Here is a 23,508-nt window from a genome sequence, read left to right as displayed (position 1 = left end):
ATGTATCAAGTTGGTCACTGAAGTGAAAACGGTATCAAATTAGTCACCAACTTTGAGCTAGCCAATCTCTCCTTAAATAACTTCTGTGACTGCCTACATTCATTCAGTTCTTCATCACTAACAACATGATCAGAGCACTCATCTTCACTTGATTCAGTTACACTATAATACTCTGGTTCATTATCACCATCACTTCCACCGTTATTAAAGATTTCAGTTTCGATAAATGGAGAAGCAAAGTCAAAACAGTGATCTATATAGAGGTCTATCTTACCGTAAGGCATCGACACATTAACAACCTCTCTAGCAGACTCATCATCATACAAAATCTTCATACCATCACTAAAATCATGACCATTTGTTTTATAATAAAATAAAACAAGAGCTATAGGATCATATTCAAATTCCTTACTAAAATCTTCCAAATCACGAAAAGAGAACTCATCTGTGTCAAGATTGATCGTATCCACCTTCCCACCATGATAGCTCGGTTTTGTAATATCCAAATCACCATGGTGATGTATATAAACATTAGCTCTTGTTGACATCCTGTAAAATTGAAAAAAACGGATCATTATACATAAATTACACCCGATATATGACATATAATCGTTTTATCATACACGTATACACTACCTTACTGATTAATATATGCATTCACCTTAGGGTTTTAGTTTACCCAGTTTACTTGCCTCAATTCACTTGCGCTGTAATTATAATTCACTGAAATAACCAGAGTTTACTTAAACTGTAGTTATCTAACCATGATTATTCTAACGGACGTTATAAAATGTCAACGGACCATACAGTCGGCTCAAAGCTGGTGACTAACTTGATACCGTTTTCACTTCAGTGACCAACTTGATACATAAAGCCCACTTCAGTGACTAACAAGATAATTAACCCAACCATGAAGTAACTAACTACACCATTATCACTGGCACATGATTTTTACTTGAAACAATTCTAATCTTATCATTAAGCAAGCTCATGTGATTCACAGAAGAACATAGACAGCTAGCTCTTCCATTGTCTTTCTATTATCTGCGAAAGATAAAATACATAAACTATATTGGCAACATTGTATCACAAAAAAATCTAAACTTATTCATGACCTCGTAGCAAGAGATGAAACAAAAATATACACCGGCCAAAAAAGAAAAGAAAGAAAGGATTAAGAAAAACATCACGAACACTAATTGAAATGATTTTAATTCATGAAGTAATAAATTACATAGAAAAGAGGTTGCAGCTAATATATTTGTGTATAAATATTATTATCTTATGCAACCTTTGTTGTTTATCCTCTTGCAGGGCCGAGACAGTCGTAGCCAGCCGAGATGAAGTGTCATTGTTAATGCCTTTATATTGCAAGCCACTGGAATCGTTTAAGGCGTGGATGGACTTCAGTCACAATACTAAAAAGTCTATTCCACGGACAGCACAAAGATCATGAATTGCACTCATAAACTCTAGGACTTTTTTCAACCTCTGACTCTGCCAAACAAAAAAAGGAGGGACAATAATTCTCTTTCTGGCTCACCGGGCACATACTGATACAAGGTCATTCATAAAAAATTTACCTTTTCTTTTTGTAGTTGTCAAAGCTGAACATAAGAATCTTCTAATTTCTTCGGTAATAAATCAGACTCATCGGTTTCAGGATTACCTACGTGCTCAGCAGTAACCGCGATTTCACCATATATTATTTGTATTTGAGACTGTACATTAGAGAATTCTTTAATTCTCTTGTCTTTTTGTATCCATAGTTGTTCGAGAACTGGTGCTACAGGTGAAAGTTGTTTCTTGATTGTTCCTGAGCTCTTGTCGGGCTGCCAACCAGCAGGATTTGAACATCTGGCAACCGAATTCTGCTACTTCAAGTTATAGAGGATACCAACAGTTAGAGAATCAGTATAACCAAAAGACTTCTGTAAGCAACCATATTAGTCAGCATAGTTCGTATCAGTATGAAGGAACAGTCCCATATGGTGAGAGAGCAAGTCAGAGTCATAATGAGTTTTCAAATACATTAAGGAACCAAGCTTTGTGACTGATGAAAACTTTACTCAGTAATATAATAAGCCACAAACTAAGAAAGATGAATGTATGAATACCTCAAGTAATTACTATGGTAATCAGAATGTGGAAAGCTATTCTCAGCAACAATATCAGAGTTATGCTCCGGCTGTGGGGAGATCATCAGATGGATGTCCCGCACATGCTCTAGTTTCTTTTGCCTTTGGAGGCAAACTTATTATCCTGAAAGATAACAACAATACACTCATAAATTCATCGTATGGAGGACAAGATAGTTTTGGCTTTAAACTTCTATATCTTAATTATCAGGGTCACAATTAATACTAAGTAATTGTTTATCATGTGTGAAGGTTCCTTCAGGAGGATCGATATCTGTTCTCAACTTGATGGAAGTTGTTAGTGAAAGGCCTGACTCTTCAAACACCAGACCAGGTGTCTGTGATTACTTTAATAGTGTCTGCAGAGAGTCGATTCCTTGCCCGCTGACTGGTGGGAATGTTAATGCTAAAGAGTTGTATAGATGGACTGATGAAAGAATTGCAAACTGCCAATCTCCTGAGATTGATTATAGGATAGGAGAAGTTCTGCAGTTACTTCTCTGTATAATAATTTTTTATAAATAGATATTTATATTTTATTGCTTAATTTGTATAAAGCTGGAAGGTGCTGCGGCTTACTTTCATAATTATATTTATTATAATTTGAAGACACACACACATATAAGATTATTATTAATAGATACATGTCAATTATGAAGTCTAAAATTGTTTTCATCCTACATCGCAGATACAAGGATTTCAAATAAAGATAAGAACATTATGAACTTAAATTGTACACAACTATATATTTGAAATGGAAAAGACACCTAGAAAATTCCATTTTGATGTTGAAGTGATGTGCTCAAATTGACTTTTGGCGATTGGAGTGTTTTGTTTAAAAATCATAAAATTTTTGTGTAGATTTGATTATGATTGCAGTTAAGTTTTTCAGCATAATATACTGAGCAGTAACACTTCACGTTACTGGATGATTATTATTACATAGCCTGCAACACATGCAATGCTAAAGCAATTGAGATAAAACGGAATAAAATTATGTCATAGTTTTTGCTATACTCCTTATCATGCAAAAATTGATCGTTACATGTCTTATTTCTGAATTTTGCATTCCGTTTTTGATCCAAAGAATCATAGTTGTGAAGTCTCTACAATATAAGTTGTGGCCTACAAGTAGACTTGACGCTATGCCCACAGACTTAAAAAATTTCACATCAATTGGACGTGAAAATTGTTTTGAAATCAGAAGGCAACAGGACAAGGTGTTTTATATTCTGATCTTTTCAATTCTACACTGGAAGATCTCTAAACTTGACGATAGAGTTGAAGAGAAGGCTTAAATGCTTCCAAAATAATTGATTGCGAATTATAGATCATCGAGGTGAGAAGTCTAATTGGCCGATTGGTAACATAAAATTGTAAAGAAATATAATCAAATAACAAATAACTTATGTTATTAAAGATAAGTGCACACTGTTATTTTACACCAACTATGAGAAAGATTGTAGAAGGGGGGGGTTGAATACAATCTTTTACAAATTTAAAAGATTCAAGAATAATACACTAAGAACACAGTAAACAGAAAAACACCAAGTATTAAAAATACGGGTGGATTGAATGATCCACCCGTGAGATTTTATATAGAAGAATCTGTGGATTGTTTACAATTCGCACAGCTGCTGGTTCATCACTCAAACAAGTTCTAACTCTCAGATTTTTCTCTCAAGTAATTTGAACAAGTTCAACTGATGCTACTAACTTGGTTATATACTCCAAGTTTTACAAAGCATTTAGCTAGATTACAAAATGCACTCTAATCTAAAAACAATGCTGCACAACTTTGTCTTATGCATGCTTTCTGAGATGTCTTCATCTTTGACCATCACCTCGATTTGATCCAGATTGCACTGCATGAGATAAGTATGTTTCTGCTTCTTCTTTATTTTCCTAATTAGGCTTCCATGTCTATTTTAGTGTAATTCGATCCATGTGATTTGTCAGACTTAAGCTCTAGTCACTTTCAACTGCTCTTTGCTTCATCAGTTGAAAGTTCTGGTTGCTTTCAACTGCTCTTGACTTTATCAGTTGAATGCCTGGCTCATCAGTTGAATGAATTACCAACTCCATCAGTTGAATGCTGTTCCAGTCTCATCAGTTGAATTCCTCAGTATCATCCGTCGAACACTTTGTCTTCAGTTGAATGCTTGATTTTCATCAGTTGAACATCATCCAGTCTTCATCAGTTGAACAGTTACATCTCATCAGTTGAATATCCTTCACTTAGATAAAATTACATGGCATTGGATATTTACAATTAGCCATCCTATTCTACCCATCCGTTGATAATTCCCAAAGACAAGAAATGTAACAATTACAACTGAAATTTGATAAAGATTCTAAGTAAGACATGTTACAAAATGTTTATGTTATCATCAAAAATTATTGATTCCTAACAATCTCCCCCAATTTATGACTGGAGAAGATGCAGACATAAATTCTACACTTGATGATAACAAAACATTAATAAAATAAAATGCAGAATTTAAATACAAGAGTTAGAAAAGATTACAGATGATTATGCTCCTTTAGACTGAGCAGTTACTTGTTCCTAGAAGATCTTCTTCTTCTGGACTTAAGTTTTTCTTCAAGAATATTAATCTGCTTCTGAAAGATCCTGTAGAACCATTCTTCATCACTATCTTGTCTGTTGAGCTTGGATTGAAGAGTCTTCAGAGTATTCAAGCTAGCAACCTTGAGTTGATCTTTAGGTCTGAAAAATCTCCTAACACCTTGATTGTCCCTAAATTCCATGACTGGAGTAGGTTCATGATGAATTTTCTTTCCAGTGTAGGGAATTTTCAGCCTTCTTTGTAGACTAGCATCTGAGTTCCATTCCTTCCTGATCTCAAGGATTCTCTTTAGTACCATTTGCTTTGCAGGTGGTGTAAATCCTCCAGTCCTCTTCATAGATCCATATATTTTTGTTAGAGAACTGAATCCCTCAGAATTCAGAACTCTGTGAAGAGGCCAGATGACATCACCCTTGTTTTTGTAAGAGAATACCAATCTTTCAGGTAACTTTGAAGTTGCTTCTATTCCTCTTACTTCTTGAAGATCATCCAGCTCCAGCTCCAACTCAGAAATTTCTTCAATGTTAGCAATGATCAGATAGTCATCAGGATTTTCAGGTTCTTTTGGAGGTTTAGGAGGGTTAGCCATCCTCTTAGCCACAGACTTGACTTTCTTCTTTGGCTTGGAAGATTCTTGAACAAGAAAAGCTGGAATTGGGATATCTTCCAAGTCAATTGGCTCCTCCTTTGGCATTATTGGCTCATCATGGAAGTTGACATCTGGATGTACTACTGTGGTATCCTTGATTGGAGAAGAAGGCTTTGAGATAGGCTTTTCTGGCACTTCTTCTCTTCTCTTGGCTGCCTCAGGCATCTTAGTCTTAGATTTGACTCTCTTTTTCTTTGGAGAAGATTCAAGAGGCAATCCTTTCTCATTTAAAAGCTCAGCTGCCAACTCCTCTTCCAGCTCAATAGCATACCTTTCATCCACCTCTATTTGGTTCAAAGAGAGTTGGGATTCAAACTCCTCTTTTTCACATTCTCTGGCCACCTCTTCAGCTTTTGCAAATGAGTAGTGAGGATGGCCAGTTCCAATAAACAGCTTCTGGCCTTCTCTGTAGATGATGGCAAAATGAGCCTTTAAGGCCACATCTGCACAATCTTTATAACTTTTGATTTCTTGGCCCAAAAGTTTGTATTCATTTTTGTCAGGCCTGGCTAGTGGAAAGTAGATTGAGCTTGAGTCTTTTCCAGGCCTGGAGTAACCACAATTGTTTGGAAACAGAATTGGCTTGAACTCATTCAGAAATGATGGCTCACCCTTTTCTGTCTTGAAGGGAATAACAATCTCAGGTGTAATTATCCTGAGAATTGTGGTTGTGGTTGGAAAAGAGATTTGAGCTGTGGTGGCTGTAGAAGATGTAGATGATTTCTTGCCCAGTTGAGCCACTCTCTTTGCAATGGAGTCCAATTCTTTCATCCTTGCAATCTTCTGCTTTTCCCTTTCAGTGTGGAAAGGGGGAGGAATTTGACTGATCAATTCTGCAGGAGTTGGTAATTCTTTCTCCCCCTTTTTGTTAGCAGCAAGTGTAGGGGATGGACTGGGAAGGGAAACACCAGAGGCAAGAAGAAGATGTTGAAGCAGTCCAGTCTGAATTCTTTGATGCTGCAACATCTCATCCATTCTAGAGTTTAAGGTGTAGACATTTCCTTCCAGAGCTTCCACTTGCTTCTCCAATTGTAGTTGTTTTTGCTCAGATGCAGAAAGAGCTGATTTGACCTGAGCTGGAAGCTTTTCATCAATTTGCTTGGTCAGATCAGTCTTAACAGAGGCGATAAGAGAATTGAGATGCTCTATCTCATGCTGAAAATGAAGAGATTGAAACTTGTGAAGCTTGAGGTTTTCTAGAGCTTGACTGGCAATGGTGGCAGAGATGGCTGGAGAGGAGGATGAGCTTCCAGGTTGTGATTGAAGAATGGTGGAGGCTTGCCTTTCCAGCTCCATGCTAACAACAATTGCTTTGGCAGACTGCATGGAGAGCCATGAAGGTAGAGAAGTTGTAGGTTGTTCAACAAGGGATTCCTCAAGAGCATCATTGAGGTCTTCATCACTATCATCATAATGAAAATCATCTCCAGCATTGGCAGGCAGAGCTGTTAATGCCTCCTTTGCTCTAAGCATTGAAGATGTAGTGTGAATCAGATTGAGGTGCCTCTCAGCTGCTTGATTGTCCAATCTGGCAAAGTCTTGAATGGAGGACATCCCATGAGTAAAAGTCTCAGGGTCTAGTGAAACACCATCCAATATGGATCTGTATTCAGCTTGAAACTCTTGTTCACTAAACCCTTCATTGACACCTGCATTTCTCTCAATTTCTCTCTGTTCTTGCATCAAGGGCTCCCCTTGGCTCACCACACCACTCACCTCTCCCTCACTTACCCTTACTAAAGGGTCTCTCTTATCCTCTCCTTTTTCCTGGCTAGAAGAAAATGCCAGACTCTCCACACCCTCTCCTTTTTCCAGCTCACTAGGCTGCCTCTCCACTCCATAGCTCACTCCACTCAATCCTAAAAGTGTTTGTGCTACCATGTGATCAACTGCTGTAGAAAGAGGTAAGTTAATTGAAGTAGCAGCAGTTGTCAACTGATGAGAGACATCAGTTGAAACATGAGTAGAAGAGGCATTCAACTGATGAGCGCTGTTAAGCAGATCAGTTGAAGGACAAACACTTGTCAACTGATGAGGGAGATCAGTTGAAGAAAATGAAGAAATAGGTTTAGAAGCTGTGATAGTTGAGTCTGTGGTGATTGATTTTAAAGGAAAATCCACAGAACACACTGTCACAGAAGAGGGAAATGGAAGAGAAAGATCCAACAAATCATCAAAATGATGATGATCAATCTCAGATGGGGGCTTCTCCATGAAATCCAAAGATGGAGAATTTACAAGTGTGGTGTGAATTAATTCCACATCCACAGAAGAGGTTGGGGATTGTGTTTGAGGAGTAGAAATGGTAAGATCACAAATATGGGTGATTTGTTGAGATGAAGAAGGGGGCTGTGACTCCACATTTATTGGAGTCACATCAATCTGACTTTGAGAAGTTAAAGGCATAAAATCCAGAATGGATGCCTGTGTGTGTGCAGAGTGCTTCAGTTTTTCACTTCTTAGCTTCTTTCTCCCATAGGCTTTTACTGGTGAAGAAGTGGTGTCCCTCCCCCTTTTTGACTGTGTCCCTGGTTGAGGACTATTTTCAATAGCAACATCATTTTGGGAGGATGCTGCTAGGGATGAGTTTAATTCCATATTAACATCTACAGTCTTTTGGGAGACTGCAGAGTGGCTTGGCTGGTTAACACACATCTCTCCATCCTTATTCTTAGGGCTTCTTTTATGTTCACCCTTTCCCTCCCCCTCACAACCTCCAATCACACTCCCCTCAGGTTTGTGTTTCTTGGATTTTACAACAGATGTCTTTTGGGAGGCATCCGAGGTTGGTTTAGAAGACTTGTTTTTAGAAGGTTTTGCCACTTGTGTGGACTGTTGATGGGCCTCTTCAACAGCCCTGATGGCAGAAAGCAAAGAAGGTGAGGGTTGAGAAAGAGTAGTAGGAAAGCCATGTACCTCTTTGTGCTTTCCAGCCTCCATTGTTGGCAGGTACACCACCTCCAAGGAGGGGTATAAATTCATCCTAAAGAGGTCTTTAAAGACTCTCTTTTCCTGCACAAAACTGGGAAGCTTGGCTTCCTTGTTAGTAATAACTAGCTTATCATTGAGATGATTAGCCAGCATCATAAGAAATCTGACATAATAAATATTCCTAGGTCTATCAGTTTTATCACCTAGTTTCTCCCCAATTTCTTGGATCATCAAACCACCAAAGTTGAAATACTCATTAGTCAGGTACATGTAAAGCATTTGTAAAATCTGGGAAGTAAGAGCATTAAAATTACTAATTTTACCAGAAAATGCCTTAATAAAAGCATCACATAAATAACTCCATTCTCTCCTAAGACCCCTCCTCTCTATTTTACCTAAGGCATCAGTTGGTAAAACATAATTCATGGCATAAAGTAAATTAACCAACTGAACATCACTAGGCAAAGATAAAACAGTATCTTCAGGAATCTTAAAGCATGCTTTCATAATATCAGCATTAACAGAATGAGTTTCATTTTTAATAGAGAAAGTTAGAGTTTCATTCTCACTATTAAACTCTGCAGAGGTCCACATCTCCTCCACTATTTCATGGTAGATGATGGGAGCTTCAGTCATAGCATAGGAGAGCTGGCTTGACTTGATGAACTCCATCATCCTGTGATACTCCTTCTCCTCCACAGCCTTGGTATCCACAAATGACGCAAAGTTGTTCTTCTCATAAATAAACCCACTTGGTGCAGTATACTTCTTCATTGGTGCCATTGCAGTTACAGAGAAAGCTTGAAGAGAAATTAGAACTTGTTTTTGCACAGAGAGAGAAGAGAGCTTTGAGAATTCGAAAGAGTGAGATGAAAAGAAATGAAAATGAATTAAAACACTTAAATACTTTCTCAGAAAATTGCTGTGATTGGCTGAGAAATTACCGTTGAGAAGAAATTACTCTTATTTATCTCTACAAAAATTACACACACGATCGTGTGTATAAAGTAGGTGAGAGACAAAAGAAATTTCAACGGCTCAGATCTGATAATACTTTCAACGGATGAAATAAGCGCCTCTTTAAACTTCCTATTCAACTGATGAAGATCAGTTGAAGGCATCCTCAACTGGTGTCATCAGTTGAATGAAAAACAACGCGAGAGGACATTGTTTCAAGCATCAGTTGAAACAATTTCACTGGTTCATCAGTTGAAATATTATAGACTTTATCCAAAATTATAATTAATTCAATTTTGATAAATCAAAATTAATCAAATTCTGGCTGCCAAATTACAGAAAAATTCACTCTAAATTAGGAGAAATTTAACATACCTAATTTACTTACCAACCTTGTGAATGTGGATTCATCAAGAGGCTTTGTGAAAATGTCTGCAATCTGTTCTTCACTTGGAACAAAATGCATTTCAACAGTACCAGCCATCACATGTTCTCTTATGAAGTGATATTTGATGTCAATGTGCTTGGTTCTTGAGTGTTGTACTGGATTTTCAGTTATAGCAATAGCACTGGTGTTGTCACAAAATATTGGGATTTTTGAGAGATTTAATCCATAATCAAGTAATTGATTTCTCATCCACAATAATTGTGCACAACAGCTTCCAGCTGCAATGTACTCAGCCTCAGCTGTAGAGGTTGATACAGAATTTTGCTTTTTGCTAAACCAAGAAATCAATCTGTCACCAAGAAATTGACAGGTGCCTGTTGTACTTTTTCTATCAATTTTGCATCCTGCAAAATCAGCATCTGAATATCCAATTAGATCAAATCCAGAGTCTTTAGGGTACCAAATACCAAGATTTGGTGTTCCCTTAAGATATCTGAATATTCTTTTTATAGCAATAAGATGTGATTCTTTAGGATCAGATTGAAATCTAGCACAGAGGCATGTAGAAAACATAATATCTGGTCTACTAGCTGTCAAATATAAAAGAGAACCAACCATGCCTCTATAATTAGAGATGTCCACAGATTTCTCATTAGGACTTAACTCTAATTTGGTGGCTGTTGGCATGGGAGTCTTAGCTTCTTTGCAATCCAATAAATCAAACTTTTTAAGTAGATCATAAATGTACTTAGTTTGATTTATGAATATACCTTCCTTTACTTGTTTAACTTGTAAACCAAGAAAGTAGGTGAGCTCTCCCATCATGCTCATTTCATACTGACTTTTCATTAGATTAGCAAACTTCTTGCAAAGTTTCTCATCTGTAGAACCAAAGATTATATCATCTACATAAATTTGAACCAGAATAAAGGCACCATTTACATTTCTGTAAAATAGTGTTTTATCCACAGTTCCTCTGGAAAAATGATTATCTAACAAGAATTGAGACAGAGTGTCATACCATGCCCTTGGTGCTTGCTTTAGTCCATAGAGTGCTTTTAATAAAAAGTAAACATACTCTGGAAATTCTGGATCTTCAAAACCAGGAGGCTGACTGACATATACCTCCTCTTCCAGTTCACCATTTAGAAAAGCACTCTTGACATCCATTTGATAAACTTTAAAGTTTGCATGAGCAGCATAGGCCAGGAAGATTCTTATTGCTTCTAGTCTTGCAACTGGTGCAAAGGTCTCATCAAAATCAATTCCTTCAGATTGAGAATATCCTTTAGCAACAAGCCTTGCCTTGTTTCTGGTGACAACTCCATTCTCATCCACCTTGTTTCTGAATACCCACCTTGTTCCTACAATAGTTCTGTTTTTAGGTTTGGGTACCAGCTTCCATACTTTGTTTCTCTCAAATTGATTTAATTCTTCTTGCATAGCAAGAACCCAATCAGCATCTTTGAGAGCATCTTCTATGACTTTAGGTTCATCCTGTGAAAGGAATGCACTGTACAAACACTCATCTTGAGTTGCTCTTCTTGTTTGTACAGATGCATTTGCATCTCCAATAATTAGCTCATAAGGATGATCCCTTGTCCACTTTCTTTGTGGTGGAAGTGATTGTCTTGATGATGTGGCTTCATTATTGAAGTTCAGGTTTCCATGTTGGAAAGCTCCCCCTAAATTTGACATCTCATTATTTCTAAACTGATTGAAACTTTGAGACATTCTTTCAACTGATGATCCTTGAGGTGTTTCAACTGATCCCTCCAATGTAGTTTCAACTGATGCTTCAGTTGAATTTCCAATTGCAGTTGTTTCTTGCACCAGAGAGTCATCAGTTGGAATATTAATTCCAGGATTAATTCCAACATTTTGAATAATGTCATCATCATCATCACTCTCATACAGATCACTTTCACCTTCATTCTCAAATCTGAGATTATCATGAAATCCTTCATCTGAGAATCCTTGAATCTTCTTATCATCAAAAACCACATGGATTGATTCCATAACAATGTTGGTTCTCAGATTATATACTCTAAATGATTTTCCATCAGAGTATCTAACAAAAATAGCTTCATCTGCCTTGGCCTCAAATTTTCCAAGATTTTCACCTTGATTTCTTAGAACATAACACTTGCATCCAAACACATGAAGAAAGCTAATTGTTGGCTTCTTTCCTTTGAAGAGTTGAAAGGGAGTTAGATTGTGAGGTTTGGTAATTAGTGAAATGTTTTGAGTGAAACAAGCAGTGTTTACAGCTTCAGCCCAAAAATAGGTTGGAAGTTGAGCTTCATTAATCATGGTTCTTGCAGCTTCAATAAGAGTTCTATTCTTCCTTTCAACAACACCATTTTGTTGTGGAGTTCTTGGTGCAGAGAACTCATGAATAATTCCCTCTTCTTCACAAAATTCTTTCATCACAGAGTTCTTGAATTCTGTCCCATTGTCACTTCTTATCCTTCCAATTTTGACATCTGGATTGTTGTTTAATGCCTTGATATGATTGATGATGATTTTCCCAGCTTCATCCTTAGAATGCAGGAAGAAAGTCCAAGTGAATTTTGAAAAATCATCAACAATCACTAGGCAATATTTCTTCTTTGAAATAGACATGATGTTGACTGGTCCAAACAAATCCATATGCAAGAGCTGAAGGGGCTTCACAATTGATGAAAGAGTCTTGCTTTTGAAAGAGCTTCTCTTTTGCTTTCCTAGCTGACAGGCTCCACAAAGTCCATCTTTTGAGAATTCCAGCTTTGGTAGACCTCTTACCAAGTCCTTCTTTACTAACTCATTCAAGGTTTTGAAATTTAGATGAGACAATCTCTTATGCCATAGCCAACTGTCATCTGAGCTTGCTTTGCTGAGAAGGCAAGTAATAGATTCAGACTTGACAGAATTGAAGTCAGCTACATACACATTTCCTTTTCTTTGTCCAATCAGAACCACATTGTTGTCATCTCCTTTGGTGACAACACAGGCTGCAGGAGTGAAATTAACTTTGTAACCTTTGTCACAGAGCTGACTGATGCTAAGCAAGTTGTGCTTAAGACCAGACACCAATGCAACTTCATCAATGATGACATTCTCTTTTGCAATCAAGCCATATCCCATAGTATATCCTTTGCTGTCATCTCCAAAGGTAATGCTAGGGCCAGCTTTCTCCACAAACTTTGTGAGCAGGGAGGAATCACCAGTCATGTGCCTGGAGCATCCACTATCCAAGTACCACAAATTCTTCTTGTGGTTTCCCTGCACACATTTCACAAACAGATCAAGTTGATTTTGGTACCCAAATTGCTTTGGGTCCAGATTTGTTAGTCTTAGCAGCCTTTTCCACTTTCTCAACCTTTTCCTTGGATTGAATAGGTTCAATCTTTGGTTTTGGTTGAGAAACTGGAATATCAACTCTGTTTTCAAACACAGGCCTTTGAGACATGCATAAATTGTTCATTCCATGCAAGTTTGAATGAAATTGAGGCATGTTAAAGGCATTGAAATAAGGATTGAACATATATGGCATGTTAGGCTGAGAATAAGGATTGTGAGGCAATAAACCAGGCATCATATTCATAGCAGATAAATTCATGTGAGGAACAGATGTCATAGGAATAGGCAAGGATAAATTAGGAGCAACCACAGTTTTACAATTAGCAGATAAATGATTTACACTACCACACTTACTGCAGGTTTTCCTAAGAGCACTAGCATTGGGAGTGTAATTGGTGTGCTTGTTAACTCCTATTTTGCCATTTCTATTTCCTTTCTTCTTTTTAGTCTCCTCAGATTTATGCTCACTAGTATCCAACTTCTTCTTGTTCTTGTTACTGGAATTAAGAGTGTTATTAATACTATCACTGGTCTCAGAAGAACTATTCTCACCTTTAACAAAATTCTTTTTAACAGGACCATATTTCTTGTTAAGCTTCTTGAGAACACTCTTGTCAACTGATGAGTTTTTGTTCAACTGATGACTCTCATCAGTTGAGACTTTGCCTTTCAACTGATGATCATCATCAGTATTCTCATCACCTGAACTGTTCTCAGATATCTCAAGCACTTTCTTACTCCTCTTCCACTCATTCTCTACAAAGGTCTCTCTACCTTGCATGTTGATGATATTGGTGGAAACATCCCTACCAGATTTCCATTTGGCAATAATCTCTTGTTCCTTATCAAGCTGCTTTCTTATGATCTCTTCTCTTTTCAGGACAACCAAGAGATCATCCTTGGCTGTCTGACACTCAATTTTCAGCTTCTCAAACTCAATAAATTGAGCTTCTAAGGCACTGTTTCTATCACTTAGAAAGGTGTTAGCTTCCTTAATTCTACTATTTTCCTTAGTAAGAGATTTTAAAGAAACATGCAAATGATATAATTCTGTAGACATTTCATTAATAGTAGCATTGCATTCATCTTTAGTTAACTCAACTAGGTTTGTAGTGAATACCTGACTACTGCTTCCAGTGTTTTCTTCTTGATCTGTGGAGTTGGCCATTAGAGCTAGATTGACAAACTCCTCCTCTTCATCAGAATCATCTCCAGCTGCCCAATCATCCTTTGTGATGAATGCTCTTTCCTTTTGTTTGAGAAGTTCATAATATTTCTTTTTGTAGTCAATGTTTTCACTTGACTTTTTCTCAACTTTAGGCTTTCTACACTCATTTGCAAAGTGACCTGCATTCCCACAGTTGAAGCACTTGAATTTTGATCTGTCTACCATGCTCCTATCAGACTTGGGATTGCCTTTAAAAGATTTTGCAGAATTAAAATTCTTCTTGAATTTTAGTTTGGAGAATCTTCTTGACAGGAAGGCTAGATGTTCATCAATTCCATCACTTTCTTCACCAGAATCAGCTACTTCTTTCTCCTTTCTTCTTCCTTTGCTTGACTCTGAGCTCTCCTCTTTGACCAACTTCTCAGTTTCTTCAACTTGAGACTTTCCCTTGTCCTTGACAGTATCCTCCAGAGATGCAACTAGAGCCACAGATGAATGCCCTTTCTTTTGGCTTTTCTCAATTTCTTCATCTTGCTCCATTTCAAGCTCATAAGTTTTTAAGGTTCCATACAGTCTCTCTAGAGTATAGTCTTTAAACTCTTGTGTATTTCTGAGAGAGACTGTCATGGGCTTCCATTCTTTAGGAAGAGCTCTTAAGAATTTCAAGTTTGAATCTTTAACTTGATATACTCTTCCAAAGAGCTTTAGACCATTTAACAGTTTTTGAAATCTGTTAAATGTATCACTCAAACTTTCACCAGCCTTGAAATGGAATGACTCATATTGTTGAATCAGAAGCTGCATCTTGTTCTCTCTCACTTGCTCATTCCCTTCACAGATGGTCCTGATGGTGTCCCAAACTTCTTTGGCACTTGTGCAGCTGATAACACTATCAATCATTTCTTGATCCAAACCATTGAACAGAAGATTCATGGTTTTCTTGTCCTTGTGCACTTCTTCAGTATCTTCTTGAGAATATTCATGGATAGGTTTTGGAATCATCTTACCTACCATGTCTTCACCATCAGCTCCAATACTTGTGCAGACCTTCATGGGGACATGAGGTCCTTTTTCAATACAATTCACATAGCTTTCATCAATGGACAACAGATGCAGATGCATTCTCACTTTCCAGTGAAAATAGTTGTCTTTGTCAAGAACAGGAATCTTCACTCCAGCATCCTTCTTTCCCATCTTTCTCTAGCAGTGTTGATCTTTTTCCCTGTTTGTTGGGAACCTGGCTCTGATACCAATTGTTATTTTACACCAACTATGAGAAAGATTGTAGAAGGGGGGGGGTTGAATACAATCTTTTACAAATTTAAAAGATTCAAGAATAATACACTAAGAACACAGTAAACAGAAAAACACCAAGTATTAAAAATACGGGTGGATTGAATGATCCACCCGTGAGATTTTATATAGAAGAATCTGTGGATTGTTTACAATTCGCACAGCTGTTGGTTCATCACTCAAACAAGTTCTAACTCTCAGATTTTTCTCTCAAGTAATTTGAACAAGTTCAACTGATGCTACTAACTTGGTTATATACTCCAAGTTTTACAAAGCATTTAGCTAGATTACAAAATGCACTCTAATCTAAAAACAATGCTGCACAACTTTGTCTTATGCATGCTTTCTGAGATGTCTTCATCTTTGACCATCACCTCGATTTGATCCAGATTGCACTGCATGAGATAAGTATGTTTCTGCTTCTTCTTTATTTTCCTAATTAGGCTTCCATGTCTATTTTAGTGTAATTCGATCCATGTGATTAGTCAGACTTAAGCTCTAGTCACTTTCAACTGCTCTTTGCTTCATCAGTTGAAAGTTCTGGTTGCTTTCAACTGCTCTTGACTTTATCAGTTGAATGCCTGGCTCATCAGTTGAATGAATTACCAACTCCATCAGTTGAATGCTGTTCCAGTCTCATCAGTTGAATTCCTCAGCATCATCCGTCGAACACTTTGTCTTCAGTTGAATGCTTGATTTTCATCAGTTGAACATCATCCAGTCTTCATCAGTTGAACAGTTACATCTCATCAGTTGAATATCCTTCACTTAGATAAAATTACATGGCATTGGATATTTACAATTAGCCATCCTATTCTACCCATCCGTTGATAATTCCCAAAGACAAGAAATGTAACAATTACAACTGAAATTTGATAAAGATTCTAAGTAAGACATGTTACAAAATGTTTATGTTATCATCAAAAATTATTGATTCCTAACACACACGAAAAGATGTAAAGAACTTAGTTAACCTTGTTGCATCCATGTCGCACGAACAGAGTCTCTCCTCTATCGACTGCTAAAAGCAGTGTTAATGGCGATCACCGTTAAATACTTTCTTCTCTTTGTTGATTCAATTACACTCAAGTCATCAGATACAGGTATATCGGTGAGTATAAAATCTTGCACAGCCCTTGCTACAGCTAATATCATTTCCATATTAGATATTGTTTTATTTGGCGACCTGCACATAGGCATATGTTCCATAAATAAATTGAACATAAATTTTAAAACACTTCAACTAACTCTAAATCTTGTTATTTGAAGAAAGAAGCCTACCGCATAATCTGTTGTGCTTTTGAAATTTCTTCAGAAAAATCCTTTGCCTCGTCCTGATGCAAGGAAAAATTATCAGATGACATCAAGCAGTAGAGAATTAAAAAACGAACACACGGCACAAAGGGGTGATGCTGAACAAAATGCATCATGTTCTGTAGCAAGGTATAGGGTTCTTGGTAATTTCAGAACACTCACAACTTTTGGACTGCAACCTTCAATAACTAATAGCCTATACTTAGGCCATTTAAGATGATTAATATAACAATACATGCTGGTTGTTGTATATGTCTTGCCTAATACACAGATGGATATTATGAAGTTCAAAATTTATAAATTTCTTACAATAACATTTCACAATTGGTAATCACACAACAAAAATTATGTAATGTGGCCAATTAAATCGATCCTCCGTTTTCACAAATACAATCGAAAAGAATAGATAAGATCACCTTAACACCTATCCTTCACTCGTCAAATACACGTCTGCCACAACTTTATTTCTCCCCATATACTTCTTTTTCCTCTTCCATAAACAAACTTCGAATCAAAGACCACCATCCACGGGCGAAAGTTGAAACAGAAAGAATACATAAAATCTTTTACAATTTGGCAATTTATCAATGCCCTTGAAACAAAATTAAAAGAATTTATAAATAAAAGGGATGCAAGAAGCACTTCTCTATAATGCTCTACAGTGTTTAAACAGAATGGTTTGGAAGACAAATTCTAAACGAAAACAGTAATCTCCATTGATAACTTGAAAAGGAAGAAAACACAGCAAAATAGATAAAACTTCTCTGCCAACAAATGGCCTCTCCACCTCTACTTAACCACCAAAAGTATACTGGACACGTGTCACCCCGCTATAGGCTGAACCCTGGGTTGGCACATGATCCAATATTGATACCCCTGCCAACCTAAACGACATCGTCTGTGCTATCACTAATAAAGCAGTTAAAACAAAAATACATATTGTTACTATTATCTCCATATGACAGCGTTTCATAACCACATCATTACAATCCCTCCTGCTTAAAACAATCCTTGTCCTCAAGGATTGAAATCAGGAAACTGCTCCTGAATAACATTGGCATCTTCCCAACTAGCATCTTCAGGCACCGAGTGAGACCATTGTAACAACCACTGGGTGACAGCTGCATTGTTCCGCTTAATCATCCTCTTATTTAGCAACTTGACAGGGTACACAAGGAATTGCCCTTCTGGGCCAAGTCTGGGAAGAAAAGTAGTGACCCTATAGTCTGATCCCACCTTCTTTTTCAGCAAACTAGCATGAAAGACAGGATGAATTTGGCTATCTGCAGGAAGCTGTAGTTTGTATGCAACTGCACCAACCCTCTCCAGGATTTTGTAAGGACCATAGTACTTATGTGCTAGCTTGAGGTGGCGTCTCACTGCTACAGACAGTTGCCTATACGGTTGTAACTTGAGGTAGACATAGTCCCCGACAGCAAAGGAAACCTCGTGTCTTTTACGATCAGCAAACTGTTTAAACCTGTTCTGGGCAGTGTGTATAGCATCTTTGAGAATCTGGTTCATGGCTTCTCGATTGATCTGAAATTCCAGTACACAATCTACACTTGAACGATGTTCTGATGGTATACATAACTGTCTGGGCTTAGTTCCATAAAGCGCTTCGAAGGGGCTCATTTGAATAGAGCTGTTATAAGTGGAGTTGTACCACCATTCAGCCAATGAGAGCCATCTGCTCCAATGTTTCGGTCTCGAACTGGTCATTGCTCGCAAGTACTGTTCCAAACAACGGTTAAGCCTCTCTGTTTGGCCATCCATTTGTGGATGGTACGATGTGCTGAGGTTAGTGCGAGTACCAGCAGAAGTGAAAAGTTCTTTCCAGAATTTACTTGTAAACACTTTGTCTCTATCAGAAACGATCGTCTTCGGCATCCCATGTAACTTGTAAACATTGTCCAGGAAGAGCTGAGCGACTGTAGTAGCTGTATACGGGTGCGACAAGGGAAGAAAGTGACCCATTTTAGTGAAGTGATCGATGACCACCAAGATGAAATCGTATTTCTCAGATTTAGGGAGTCCATCGATAAAATCCATGGAGATGTCCTCCCGTATTTGAGATGGTACGGGCAGTGGCTGTAGAAGACCACCCGGAAACGTATGGCCTGTCTTAATTCGTTGGCAAGTGTCACAAGCTTGCACATAAGAAACAACATCCTGTTTGAGTGAGGGCCAAAAGAAAAATTGTGCAATTCGTTTATAAGTAGCATCCTGCCCAGAATGACCACCTATAGCACTGTCATGTAACTCCCATAGAATATTCTGCTTGAGAGCTCCATTCGCACCCACATAAATCCTTCCTTTATACTAGAGGAGCCCTCTGGTGTACGTGTAATCAGTGTACTGAGGTTGTTGCAAAGCGATACCAGAGATGACGTCCTGGGCTTGAGGATCCCCATTGTAGCTGTTAGTGATATCTGTTACCCAGCAATCCTGTACCGCTGTTAACTCTTGCAAAGAGGCTGTTCTATCTTTTTCATACAGTCGTGACAGCGCATCTGCAGCCACATTTTCCTTCCCTTTTCATAGTCCAAGCCCATGAGCTTAGCAAGCCATTTCTGCTGAAATAAGGTGGACAATCGTTGCTCCAACAAGTACTTGAGACTTTGGTGATCAGTTTTTATGATGAAATGATTACCTTGCAGATAAGTGAACCACTTTTGTGAGGCCATGACGATTGCCATCAGCTCCTTCTCGTAAGTGGACAAGCCCTGGTGCTTTGGTGCCAAACTCTTGCTAAAGTAAGCTATGGGCCATCCACCTTGCATAAGCACAGCTCCAACCCCACTACCACATGCATCAGTCTCTAGTATAAACGGCAACTTATAGTCAGGCAAGGCAAGAACTGGTGCCGTAATCATGGCATTCTTCAAGGTTTGGAGGGCAGCTTGTGCAGTGGCATTCCAACAGAATGAATTATGCTTCAATAGGTCAGTTAAAGGCTTGCTAATGATGCCATAATGCCGAATGAAGCGCCTGTAGTACCCTGTGATCCCAAGGAACCCTCTCAGCTGTTTTAGTGTATCAGGCTTTGGCCAATCTTTCATTGCCTGCACTTTTGAAGGATCAGTTGTAACGCCCTGTTCCGTGATAATGTGGCCCAGGTAATCTACTTTATTCTGATCAAAGAGGCATTTGCTAGCCTTAGCATACAGTCTATGCTCCCTTAATTTCTTTAAGACAGTATCCAAATGCAGGACATGATCTTCAAGGGAACGGCTATAAACCAGAATATCATCAAAGAAAACTAGCACGGCCTTCCTTAATTCTTGCTAAAACACATCGTTCATTAAGGCCTGAAACGTGGCTGGTGCATTGGTTAGGCTGAAAGGCATAACCTTAAACTCATAGAGGCCTTGATGCGTTCGAAATGCTGTTTTGAACACATCCGAAGGAGAAACGCGAATTTGGTGGTACCCCGCTCGTAGGTCCAACTTAGTGAACCACTTCGACCCTTGAAGCTCATCCAATAGTTCGTCGATTAAGGGGATGGGGTACTTGTTCTTGACTGTAATGTCATTCAATCTTCTATAATCAATACACATCCGCCACGTTCCATCCTTTTTCTTGACAAGGATGATTGGCGATGCGAACGGGCTGGTGCTCTTTTGAATAATCCCAGAGTGTAGCATCTCCTCAATTTGTCGTTCAATCTCTGTTTTCTGAATGTAAGGGACCTTATACCCACGCTGATTTACTGGTTGACTCCCTTCCAGTAACGGAATTTTATGATCATGGTCCCTTATGGGAGGCAGGCCTGTGGGCTCGCTAAAAATATCCTTATATTCCTGGAGCAGATTCGTAATGATGGGTGGGGTGGATTCATTTGAAATTGGATTTGATGGAGTGGTTTCTATCATGCAAATACAGCCAAAAGTGACACCCTGTTTCGAGTGTAGCAACCTGGATAAACTTTTGCCAGTGATTGTTTGCAGCTTAGCTTGCTGATTTGCCCCTTGCAGAGTTACTGTCTTGGCCTCTTTAACTATAGAGATGCTCATAGTATTGTAATCCAATGTGATGGGGTTGTGGTTTTTCAACCAATCAACTCCGAGTATGACATCCGATCCGCCTAACAGAAAAGGCCTAAGATCCCCGATAAACTTATGGCCCTGTATCTCATAGTGCAGGCCTCTGCACAAGGTATCAACCATGGTGCTGTTCCCATTAGCGACTGTGACTAAGAGAGGTGAAACTACTTCGGTTGTGAGTTTGAGCTGCTTAACCACATTTACATCCACAAAGCTGTGAGTAGACCCGCTGTCTATCAAGATGTGCACCTGACGACCTTTAATAGTGCCCTGCAACCTGAGTGTGCTTGGAGACTTGCTTCCTGCCACATCATTTAACGAGATTTTACCAGGCCCATCAGATGACTGAGCAATCTCATGTGGTTTTGCTGAATTTTCTAGAAAATCGTCCTCATCGAATTCTTCGCCAAACAACTTATACAACTTAGATTTGCACTCTTGGCCTGGATGGAAGGGCTCATCACAGTGGAAGCACTGTCCCCTTGCTCTTCGTGCCATAATTTCTTGACTACTCAAGGTTGATCGGGATCCAAGATTGGATTTCTGCTGAGAGTTTGTTGGTGCCAACACTGAGGTTGGTTGTGGCTGCTTATAGATACCACTTTGGGGAGTGGTATACTTGACAGAGGTTGGTTTACTGCTGATAGCAGATGACTTGGTGACCCTGGCCTCCTCTTGTTTGGCCAATAAAACAGCATCGGCCAACGATGAGGGCCTGAACATTCGGACAGATAACTTGATGGAGTCTTTAAGGCCACTGATAAAACTAGAGAGAAAGTAGTCTTCATTGAAACCCTTATTCTTGTGCACTACCATTGCACGAAGTTCCTCGAACCTATCCTCGTACTCTGCCACTGTTGAGGTTTGTTTGAGTTTATTAAATTGGTCCTGCACATCCAACTGCTCTGGGTTCTCAAATCGGAGTATCACATCAGCCTGGAAAGTTCTCCAGTGAACATTCAGTTTACTGGTTTGATAGTACCTGTACCATGTATTTGCTTTCCCCTCGAAATGCATTACGACCAGTTTTACCTTCTTACTATCATCAATTTGTATGAAATCAAAGTATTGTTCCGCCCTTAGTACCCAACCCTTGGGATCAGTACCATTGAATTTTGGAAATTCGATTTTCGGGTGTGGACTAAACGAGATGCCTTGCTGGGGAGAAGATGGAAGTGGATTAGAGACTGGTGGGTACAGTGGAGTGAAAGTCGGGAATGGAGAGCCTCCCTGAATGGGTGGTATCATGTAAGGATTGTATGGCATTAGCACCTGGGTCAGTGGCATAGAAGTCTGAGATAAGGGCGTGGTCATGTGGGCAGTAGCAACATGAGCAGAAGATGGCCCTGCTGAAAATGGTTGAAACACAGTACTAGTGCTATAAAATGGTGGTGCACTCGGTGATGTGAGACTATAACAGGAAGGTGTAGGAGTGGTAGAGAAAGGCATGTGCAGATTAGCAGATGAATGAACATTAGACGAAGTTCTGGAGAGTGGATTTGTACCTGAAGGTGTATGAACCAAGCTGGAAGGGCTATATACCCCCCCAATATCCATGGTACTCCCAAAACGCAATTGGCTCCCACCTGCTGGTGATTTGTCCTTGGGTTAAGATGGGGAGTCATTCTTCCCTTGGATCTGCAATTTCGCCAACATATCCTTAATCTCCTGGAGAGAGTCATCCATACCCCCAATTCTACACTCCATAAACTCCATTCGCCCATTCATAGCTTTGGACTGTTGGAGTGCCTCACTCCTGGACTTAGTCACCTCCTGTATGACTTCGTTAACCTTGGCTTCCTGAGCACCCAGCCGTTCATCTAATCCTCTAATTCATGTACCTTCCGCCATGAAATGACGCAGAGCCGAGGAACGCAGCTCTGATACCAATTGTAATGCTCTACAGTGTTTAAACAGAATGATTTGGAAGACAAATTCTAAACGAAAACAGTAATCTCCATTGATAACTTGAAAAGGAAGAAAACACAGCAAAATAGATAAAACTTCTCTGCCAACAAATGGCCTCTCCACCTCTACTTAACCACCAAAAGTATACTGGACACGTGTCACCCCGCTATAGCCTGAACCCTGGATTGGCACATGATCCAATATTGATACCCCTGCCAACCTAAACGACATCGTCTGTGCTATCACTAATAAAGCAGTTAAAACAAAAATACATATTGTTACTATTATCTCCATACGACAGCGTTTCATAACCACATCATTACATTCTCTCCACTACTCACGCAGCGCTAAACACGGCTGAAAGCTGAATTGAACTTTGTTAGGTCCAGATATGATTGTAGAAGGGGGGGGGTTGAATACAATCAGTACCAAATCGTCGCGGAAGTGAATCTGATTGAATATGATTTGTTAATCAGATTATAATTAATTAATATAACAATGTTTGACGTCGTTATATAATTAAAATGGTTCAGTTTTAATGTCCACTAAAGTTCGTAGAATAAATTTGACAGGGTATATTCTAGATTTAGTGATTAAAACAACCGGGTTATCAAAGCACAGAAAACTGTGGATATAACGATCAAGCAAGTTACGAACAACTTGAAAGCTTTACAAATGCTTTGATTTACAAAGTGAATGAACACTAGAAAATGAAGGATGCAATGCCATATTTATAGGCAAAGCATTTGTACTTGTAAGACAATTGAAAGACAAGACAATTGTAAG

General features: G+C 38.7%; 2 long non-coding RNA genes across 2 annotated transcripts; both read right to left on the bottom strand.

The window, feature by feature from the left end:
- Positions 1-382: 382 nt before the first annotated feature.
- Positions 383-16,635, bottom strand: LOC135148381 (uncharacterized). Its single transcript, XR_010286547.1, has 5 exons — positions 16,429-16,635; positions 2,118-2,262; positions 1,584-1,877; positions 1,292-1,497; positions 383-549 (listed from the first exon to the last, which is right to left on the bottom strand). It is a non-coding gene; the product is annotated as an uncharacterized LOC135148381 (long non-coding RNA).
- A 98-nt stretch (positions 16,636-16,733) lies between these two features.
- LOC135148288 (uncharacterized) lies at positions 16,734-23,099 on the bottom strand. Its single transcript, XR_010286281.1, has 3 exons — positions 23,046-23,099; positions 17,185-17,409; positions 16,734-16,788 (listed from the first exon to the last, which is right to left on the bottom strand). It is a non-coding gene; the product is annotated as an uncharacterized LOC135148288 (long non-coding RNA).
- Positions 23,100-23,508: the final 409 nt, after the last annotated feature.

The sequence above is a fragment of the Daucus carota genome, chromosome 8 (assembly GCF_001625215.2).
Source record: "Daucus carota subsp. sativus chromosome 8, DH1 v3.0, whole genome shotgun sequence".
NCBI lineage: Eukaryota > Viridiplantae > Streptophyta > Magnoliopsida > Apiales > Apiaceae > Daucus > Daucus carota.
The sequence above is the reverse complement of the archived record's forward strand: the minus strand, read 5'-3'. Positions and strand labels throughout refer to the sequence as shown.